Source organism: Pinus tabuliformis, chromosome 4_2 (assembly GCF_031772625.1).
Source record: "Pinus tabuliformis cultivar Carrire ecotype Pingquan chromosome 4_2, CPIR1, whole genome shotgun sequence".
Lineage (NCBI taxonomy): Eukaryota > Viridiplantae > Streptophyta > Pinopsida > Pinales > Pinaceae > Pinus > Pinus tabuliformis.
Genome location: NC_142304.1, coordinates 551,082,258 through 551,092,694, shown reverse-complemented (window position 1 = coordinate 551,092,694; position 10,437 = coordinate 551,082,258).

Below are 10,437 nucleotides of genomic sequence, written 5' to 3'. Positions count from 1 at the left end.
AGACATTGAGGATAGCCAATAACCCATCCCATAGAGTGGTTGAGGGGAAAGTACCCCTAGGGTCCTTTGGGTTAAGACTTTACCAGACTGAAAATTGCTTATTCAAAGAAACACACACACACAGCCATTATCTTTACTGTAAGAAAATTCTAATGTTGAGGGTACGTACCTAAGGTCCTACGTTCTAGAATGCCTTTAGGGTCCAAACCCTTCTTGGAGTTCCCTTCTTCTCCTTTGACCTGTAAAACAAACAAATCAAAGAACACAGCAGTACATGGACAAATACTTATACATAAACCATCTTGATGCTATAAAGTTAGTTATAAAAATCTTTAAGTAACTACTTGCATAAGAATTCAAAACAAGAATCTCATAAGCACAAAGAAAGATTGTTTCAGGAACCAAGACGTGTTTCTTTATATAAAGGCAAGTAAAGTACATATAACGGAAAGATTTCACCTGAAACACCTTCAGCAGGCTCCAAGCAAAGCTTCCTCCCGGATTCGTTCCAGCCTCAAGCCTCCAACAAGAGCTCCTTCCAAGTCTTACTCAATGGTGATATAAAGAATGAATGATCACCAATACACATGGAAACAAGGGTTTCCTATACAAAATGGGGGAAGTGCAGAAGGCACAAAGGACTTCAGACCTGGTCTAAGGGGAAAATCTCAGCATAATAATCTTGCTCTCTTTTCTCTCTTTCTTAGGCCTTCCCTTTGATGTCTTTTTATACCATCTCCAAAGTAGTTTTTTAGTTAGGAGTTGGTTGGGAACAGTTGGGCCACGGGCACTAACAGGTGATCAGCAGGTAAAACCCGCGATCTCCGCCCGAAAATAAGGATTTATTTATTTTTTTAAGTGTTTTAATACATACACGCGGGTTGGGTATACACAGACCCGCATGTACACGCATTTAACTCAGGGAAATGTCTCGTATAAGGGATAAAACACTGTTTTTTAAATTTTAGGACCAGGTCTGGAAGGAGGGGTTGCCCTAGGCCATGAGTGCAGCATCAAAAACCATAAGAGTGAGATTTGGAGCTATAACAGATGCCCCCTAATATATGAGGTCAGAAGGGGAATATGATGGCCGAAATATATTATGTAAGTACATGGAAAGGAAGTATGTCGAGAAACCGAGGAGGACTTCACCAAAATTTAGCCTGCCAAGCCACCAAAAGGAGATCAGAAAGAAACACTGTATGAGGCGGGCATACCCATGCTCAGAAAAAGTAAAGCATGTCCGCATATCAAGTACAAGCGGATCCACTAAGTATACAAGTATAAATGACTGGAAGATACATAATGGATCATCTGATCATAATGATCAAGTACATGTCTGAATATCACATATAAGACTGTCAATGATGCTGAAAAGTGCAACGGATCACTGATATCAAAGACTGATCCCAAAAGGTACCAACTGAACATGAAGGAATAGGATGGTACTACACTGCAAACTCAGGTGCTAGCATATAGAATGTCGCCATGACTGACTGCAACATATAAGGTGGAGTGGTATCAACTAGCAGCAACAGAAGCAACTGTCAAGTGAACCAACGAATGCTGATACAACCTGAGGTCTTCACCGACCGCCTTGGTACATTTCTACACCATGGGAATAAATGATCTGAAGTCGACCATGTGAGAAATCGTTTGATTACCGGTCATTGATGTATACCGTTAACAAACACGAGACTACTCACCGATAATGATAATGAGTGTCAAGGTACCCAGTACAATCTAACAAGTGTGAATAGATGAGCTGAAGTCGAACACCTGTAAGAATCTATCGATCAGGAGACAATGATGGTTTCCCACTGCCGATAACGAAGGATCTGCCACTAATGACTGCAAACCCCAAGGTACTGCCAAATGGACTCTAGATCTTTGCCCCAGAGCAATGATTCGGAGTCGATAGGGAAAGATCTGCTAGAAGGAAGGCATTAAGGCATCCTCCATCAATCTAGCGCGAGTGTAACCCATAGGCCAATAATGTGGAAGGAATCAGATGAAAAAGATGTAGTAACCCAACCGAAGTACGTTTCCGGCGTACACAAGATGTGGCTAGCGCATGACAGAAACCCTCTGAACCAACCAATAATGAAAGCTGACACAGAGGCGAGGTATCCACCAATAGGGTCAAATGGAAACCAAGGTACTGCACGAATCCCAATGTGTGATAATGTATGCTGATGTCGAACACAAGGGAAACCACTCAGTCAAAGATCCATGATACTAATCGATGCTGAGCACAAGGTGACCTATCAATAATGAAAATAGGGCCAGGGTGTGGCTCTAGGCCTGTCCTCAGAGCAAGGTGTCGTCGTCGATAAGGACAAGACCCGCCAGCAAGAAGTCAATGGGGACCTTCTCAAACCGGCACGAGTAAAGGACCAATATAACTGATGTGATGATAGACATGATACTGACAACCAGGGATGGCCGACTGAAAAATGAGTCAAGAGACACCGCAGAGAGGCCGACTCAGGCTAACTTCCCTTGAACAAAAGCACGACTCAATGTGACTATGTGGCAGCATATGATGACTCTATACAAGTTCGCCATGCAGGAGGCACGAACGAACCCTCCATATGATTGGAAGAGATAACCAATCGGGGGAGAACTGACTCAATAACAAGGTTATGGCATACCTAAGTCAAACTAAATCCCACCCATGCGGAGGAGACTTTGTTTTGAGTGCTTTGTTCAAGGGCGACACGACTAACTCTAGCTGCCAACAATAAATGGAAATAATGTCCCTTTTCCCGCTATTTTTTGGAATATTTAATTTTTTTGTCTTTTTCTGTTAAGCCGGAAAAAGAATAAAAGAATGCTATGGTACAGTGGAAAGAACGAGTGTCGGTGAAACAGATGATCTAGTTCCTGGGAAAGGAACGTTCCTATGCTCAATGCAGGGAGGTGAAAACTGGTCAGTGACACTCAGAGGTATGTTCCTTCCACGGATCAGGGTATGTCAAGCTGCAGAAGTCAAAGGTATGCAAGGTTGATTTTGCAGACGTCATGGTCAAAAGTTGGCTTAAACACGAGTCCAAGTGAAGCCGGCTCTAGGCCAAAAGGTGCAAATGGTCAACATGCAATGCAATAGTACAACTTGACACACATAGGAGCCTCTAGGGTATAAGGCTAGAATGAAGCGAAGAAGCAAAGAGGAATGAGTCTTCAACGCATAAGTCATGGCGGGACTACAGAGGACTCCCGAGCCTAGGGATGAAAAATCAGCATGAGTGCCAAGCGACAAAAAGGTACTAACTAGGGCACCCATGATAAGGTAGGCTCTACCACACAAGTCATGATACTTCTAAGCAATGAGAAGGTTCCGCACCATAACTTGGTGGGGTCGATCCTAAGGCAAAATGGGAAAGGAAACTGATAAATGCACAATGCAGGTGGAAAAACCTAACCTATATGCCAGTTTCGAGAACCAATACCTGTCAGAACGGACCAACCATAAACTTCCAAAGGAGAAATCTTCCAAGTTCTGTAAACATAAGTAGGAACACTAGACACGAAGTTAATACATCCCACATATAAACCTCATATAAGATCTTGTGTTATAGAATACAAAACTTGAAAATGCGTACCTCATATATACAATATGGTACAGGGAACCACGCAGCCTTGCAGCTTACGCATAATAGCTCTTCTGGACAAACCCCTTGCAGGGATCAGACCAAGGACTCCTTTGGTAGTCATAACTCATGGCTTCAAAGAGTTCCTCCTGTGAAGGCAAAGCAAGATCTGAGAAATCATGAGAACTACAAGGATTAAAAGAGGGAATTAAAGGGTCCCATGTCCCTATAGGAAGAATCTCTCGGTCAACTGCCGGGACCAAGTCCCAAGAAGGAGAATAATAAGTCAAAGAATCCTTCTCAGAAGCGATTGAACATTGAGGATTCAATGCCACATAATTGACCCGTGGTAGGGTAGAGTCTACTTGAACACTTGGAACAAACCAAGGGGCATTCTGCAGTAAAGTCGAATTAGGGTGGTGATTATCAGATGCAAGCTGATCAATAGTGACAATATTCCCGTTATGAGGAAAGCACAGTACTCGAAAGAGTGAAGACACCACAACATTCATAGCATAGACATAATCACGCCCAAGTAGCATATTAAAGTCTAAAGGGCTATCAACCACCATCATATCGATTAAGACAGTCTTCCCACCTAAAGTGATAGGCAATTGAGGAAGAACACCCATAGATTCACCAGGTCTTCTATCATAGGCTAACAACTGACTCTGAGCTGTCAACAACTTTGGGGAACCCAAAGCTTTCCAAGTCAAAGAGGATATAATGCTTGTAGAGGATCCTTCATCCACCATACATCGATAGACATTTGTGGAATTAACTCTGACCTTTATTTGGAAAGGTGCAGCGGAAGGAAGACAAGGCTCAACAAGACTATCCCAATCAAAGGAAACACTCTTAGAACTTGGAGGGGGAACATTCGAAGAAACTGGAATGCCCCCTATATTAGAAGACTCTGTACTAGAGATCAAACAAACTCTTTTGTTAGGAACTTCACCCCCCAAAAGAGGAGTGTAATCGGCCAGCGATTGCACTGGCTCTACCACATTTTCAACCAATGGTTGATGGGATTGATGAGAAACCATATCAGATCTAGGAGTAGAAGTACTTTCAGACTCAGACCATATCCTTTGAACCTCTGGAATACCAGGGCATAAATGAGTAAGATGGTCTCCCTTGCATATCTTACAAGGGAACTTAAGTTTAAAACTTCTACATCCAGGTTTCTTACCAACCTCCATTTCGCCAACATGACTAGCAGTGGTTTGCGGAGAGTCCTGAACATGACTTGCAGAGGTCAGTGACTCTTTGCTAGTATGACTTGCAGTGACTAGACTCATGCCCCCAGCATGACTTGCAGCGGCTGAAGACTCATCTTCAACATGACTCGCAGAGGTTGATGATGAAGTGTTAGTGTGACTCGCAGTGACTAGACTTGTGCCCCCAGCATGACTAGCAGCGGTTGAAGGCTCATCTCCAACATGACTTGCAGAGGTCGGTGATGAAGTGCTAGTGTGACTCGCAGTGACTAGACTTGTGCCCCAGCATGACTTGTAGGGGCTGAAGACTCATCTCCAACATGACAGGCAGAGGTTGAGGATGAAGTGCTAGTGTGACTTGCAGTGACTAGACTTGTGCCCCCAGCATGACTTGCAGCGGCTGAAGGCTCATCTCCAACATGACTTGCAGAGGTCGGTGATGAAAGGATAGAATTATTCTTCTTCTTTGACTTCCTTCTTCTCCTCTTTTTAGATTTCTTGTTGCAAGAAGGAGGAGAAGAAGGAATCCCAGATTTCTCTTTGAGAGAAGATGAACAATGAGCACCCATGTGATGCCCTTGAAATAAATCATTCAACTAAGAAGCTTCAAAAGCATTCGGAATATTCGGAGTGGACCACAGCCAAACGGGTAGTCCAACATTCAACCCAGGAATATTCAAAGTGGCCATCAAGGGAGTACCAACATTTCCAAAGAAAGGAAAAGCACAAGGATCCCCTTTTGGGAGGGCACCTTCGTTGGTTTCCACAGGAATGTTGGCCATATCTAACTATGTTGGCATTATGTTTCTGGTATAGCTATATGTTACAGATGTTGTACTTGATGGCAACTCCCGTGGCAAGGCTCTCAATTTGTTGAAAATTAAGAAGGACGCAGGAAAGCAGTTCAGAAGGTGCGTACCCGCAGGTACACCATGCGGGGACTGTGTCCAGGTACGTAGGGCAGCCGTTTAGGAGGTGCGTCCCCCCAGTGCACACATTTCAAGGCAGAGAAAAGCACACATGGGGTTTCTTATGTTTTACTCTTGGTATTTAGCCGACGGTATTGGGTTATTATGGTGTTGGCTCGTGGTATTGTTCCATGATTTTAGGAGGAGCTTCCCTATATAAAGCAAAGGAGATCATTTGGCTTGAGCATGGTTTTAGTTGAATATCTTATGAGGGCTAGATCTGGTCTAGATCTAAACAAGGCGAATCTACTGATGGACCGAGATCTCTTTGGCGCATGTTCAGATCTGTAGATCTGACTGTCTGGGTTACTTCTGAAGTCTTGAAATCATCTATGCCCGGAGGTACGCAGGTGTAGTAAGGGTTCAGGGGCGCCGGGACGCAGGCGCAGAAGGGTTCAGGTGCGCTGGGACGCAGGCGCAGAAGGGTTTAGGTGCGCCGGGACGCAGGCGCAGAAGGGTTCAGGTGCGCCGGGACGCAGACAGTTCAATAGACTAAGAGCGAGGTACACAGGCTAGCAGTTGAGCAGGGTGCATCCGGGACGCAGGCTAGCAGTTGAGCAGGGTGCGTCCGGGAAGCAGGCAAGCAGTGGAGCAGGGTGCTTACTTCTCTTAAAATCTTTGTTTATCATTGTTGTGTTCTGGGTTTGGTCCTATTACTGTTGATCTGGTTACTACAGTTGATTGGGTGATTCTCTTATACTTGATGATCAATTGGTGCTTATGGATCCAGTTTGAAAATTTATGAAAAGTGGTCCTTGTAAGAAAAGAAGTAGGGGGTTGTAGCTCCCTTCCAGGAGAGACTGGAAAACGAGAGAGAGTTGTAGCTCTCTGCAGGTTGCAGCCTACGTACTGGTAAAGGACTGCACCAGTACAAAACCATTGTAAAAGGAGTTTCTAATTTGAAAGAAGATAGAGACATATTGCAGCAGGTGGTTTTCACCCACATTGGGTTTCCACCTTACATCTTGTGTTCTTTGGTGTGACTATCTGTTTTCTTTTGTTCATGCTCATTATTTTATGGTACTGACATGAAAAGATAATTCAAAGAACAAATAAAGAAGATTTATTAAAAGAATTATATAATACTGATTCACCCCCCTCTCAGTATTATTTCCAACAATTGGTATCAGAGCAGGTCCTTCAGAGAAGCTTGATCGCTTGAAGGTAGATCGTTCATCATGAGCAACTACGAGAGAGAAGCATCAATCAGGCCACCGGTTTTTGATGGGACAAACTTCAATTATTGGAAGGTAAGAGTTACTGCCTATCTTCAATCTCTTGGTACAGAAGTTTGGGACATCGTAGAGACAGGCTACGCTTTTCCTTCAGCTACTCCTACAGATGCAGCCGAGAAAAAGAAGTATGAAACAAATGTGAAAGCAGTCAGTACTCTATTAGGATGTATATCTCAATCAGAATTCATGAAGGTAATGCACTATAAATCTGCAAAAGAGATATGGGACAAAATTGTCACAAGCTATGAGGGAGATGAACAGGTAAAGCGTGCTAAACTTCAAACTCTCAGAATTCAGTATGAGACTCTCAAAATGTATAATGATGAAAGTGTGGCTAACTATTTTCTTCGGGTAGATGAGGTTGTTAATTGTATGAAAAATTTGGGTGAAGAAATAAAAGAGGCTATTGTGATTGAAAAGGTTCTAAGATCATTGTCCCCCAAGTTTGAATTTAAAGTATCTGCAATAGAAGAAAAGGAAAATCTACGAATTCTTACTATGTCTCAGCTACATGGAATTCTAACCGCTTATGAAATGAGAAAGGAAGGTCCATCAGACAAAAGAGAAGCTGCTTTCAAGGCATCAGGCAAAGGAGATTATTATGAAGCAAGCCACGTCCCAGAAGAAGAGGAAGAAGAATCAAATTTTGTCAGAAATCTTCAAAGGGGTTCTGGAAGGTTCAGAGGTAAGTTACCTTTTAAATGATTTGCCTGTGGAAGAGTAGGTCATTATGCTGCAAAATGTCCTTATAATGATAAAGGAAAGGAACCTGCTAGATGGAACAAGAAACAGAACGCAAATAAGAAAAGCTACTACACTCATGAAGATAGTGATGGTCTATCAAACAGTGATGAAGATGAACAAGGTAATGAATATAAGTTGTTAATGGCATTTGAAGATGATGATTATATGGATGCTGTAGATGTGGATAACCTTTATGATGAAATTACTAGACTCAAGAGATGTATAGAAGAAAAGAACATGATCATTGATACTCTACAATTTCAAATTGATGAAAAGGAAAAACATCTTGAAAAATTAGAAGGTGAAATTGTTGATCTTAGAAAAGAGATTGAGAAAACAAAAGCTATTAATCTCAAGTTTGTCAAAGGATCTGAAACTTTGGATGAGATTATCAATGTGCAGCGGTCTCCTCTAAACAAGACAGGTCTGGGCTATAATGGAGAAACTTCTCAAGCATCCACCTCAAAAAGTTATCTTGATGCAACAAGAAGAAATGAGCAAAAGAACAATGAAGATCAACAGGTAAAGCAGGAACGAATTACAAACAGAAAATATCAAGGGCAATCCATCTTAAGGGTGAACAAAAGCTACAACCAGCCACAGGTAAAATCTTCTCAAATTGGTTCAAGAATAGATGAAAATAGAAACTACAATCAGTTGGTTGGTAGATTCAATAACCGCAGAAGTTTCTTCAATGGACAATGTTTTTCTTGCCATAACTTTGGTCACAAAGCAGCTCAATGTGTTGCATATAAAACGATCATGACTAGAGAAGCTCAAAAGCAAAGAAGTATGACAGGGATTACAAAGAGGACCTATAACAACTTTTTGGTTCTTGAAAATGAAGTTGAATGTTCTATTTGCAATAACTTTGGTCATGAAGACTCTGAATGCAGGAGCAGGTTTCAGCAGAAAAAGGAACAAGCCTCAAGCACCAAAACATGGAGAATAAAGGAACCTCAAACAGAAAGATGTGGGATAGCATTTTATGCAGAGGGACAGGAAAATCTATGGTACATTGACAGTGGATGTTCGAAGCATATGACAGGTGATAAAGAAAAACTCGAATCTTATTCTGCTCTAGAAAAGGGAAAGAAAGTCTCTTTTGGAAATGATACTCCTGCAACTATAAAAGGAAAGGGCATTGCTCAGTTAAAAGAAAAGGTCAAGGCTGGAAATGTTTTGTATGTTGATGGATTGAAGCATAATCTTCTAAGTGTCAGCCAGATGTGTGATCAAAGAACCAAGGTTATATTCAGATCAAATGGATGTCTTGTTCATGATCTTGATACAGGTAAAATAGTGATCAAAGGTAAAAGAACTCCAAATAATCTGTACATATGTGAAGAAGGACAACAACAATGCTATCTAAGCAAGGATGATGAGCACTGGTTATGGCATCGGAGGTTGGGACATCTAAGCTTTTCACAAATAAGGAAAGCATGCAAATATCAGGCAGTTCGTGATCTTCCAGATATCAAAATTCCTGACAACACCATATGCAAATCATGTCAGTTTGGAAAACAAACCAGAACTAACTTTCCAGAGAAAGAAGGATCAGCTAGCATGCCTCTTGAGCTAGTACATACAGATACATGCGGTCCTTTCAGGGAAAGAACACCTCGAGGAGAAGAATACTTGATATTATTCATTGACAATTTCTCCAGGTTTGTCTGGTTAGGAATTATGAAGCACAAAGATGAAGCATTCGAAAAATTCAAATCCTTCAAAGCCTTGGTTGAAAATCAATCAGGTCACAAAATTAAGTGCCTCAGATCTGATAGAGGTGGGGAATTTACTTCAAATGAATTTTTCGATTTCTGTGAAGAACATGGGATAAGAAGAGAATTATCTACAGCAAGAACTCCTCAGCAAAATGGAGTTGTGGAAAGGATGAACAGAACAATCCAACAAATGGCTCGTGCTATGCTTGATGAGTCAGGAACTCCCGCAACCTTCTGGGGTGAAGCTGCACATGCTGCGGTCGTTATTCTCAACAAAAAAAATGTCTGGGTGAACAGCACTCAAACTCCTCATGAGCTCTGGAGTGGTAAGACTCCTTCGGTAAAGCACTTCAAAATCTTTGGGAGCAAATGCTATATCAAGAATACAGATGAGCAGCTTGGCAAACTTGAACCTAGAGCAGATGAAGGCATTCTTCTTGGTTACTCTCCACATAGCAAAGCATACAAATGCTACAATAAAAGACTTGGCAGAATTGTTGACAGCATTGATGTAGTGGTTGATGAAAAGGGATACATTCCTAGGCAAGTACATCATGAAGACATCGAAGAAGATGAAGGCTACCCCCAACGACAGAATGATGAAGAAGAAGAACCTCAAGAAGAAGAACCAGAGGAGCAAACAAGAATAGAAGAAAAGACTCCATCCAGATATGTTCAGAAGAATCATCCAGAATCTCAGATTATGGGGCAGAAAGAAGCAGGTGTACAAACAAGAAGAACAGTTGCAGAAGCTTCAAGCTATTTGGCATTACTCTCCTCTACTGAACCACAAAATGTGAAAGAGGCATGCAAAGATGAATGTTGGGTGAAAGCAATGGATGAAGAACTTGAGCAGATCGAAAAGAACAACACTTGGGAGCTGGTTCCTAGACCAAAAGATAAGAATGTTATCGGAACAAAATGGGTCTTCAAAAATAAATTGAATGAAAATG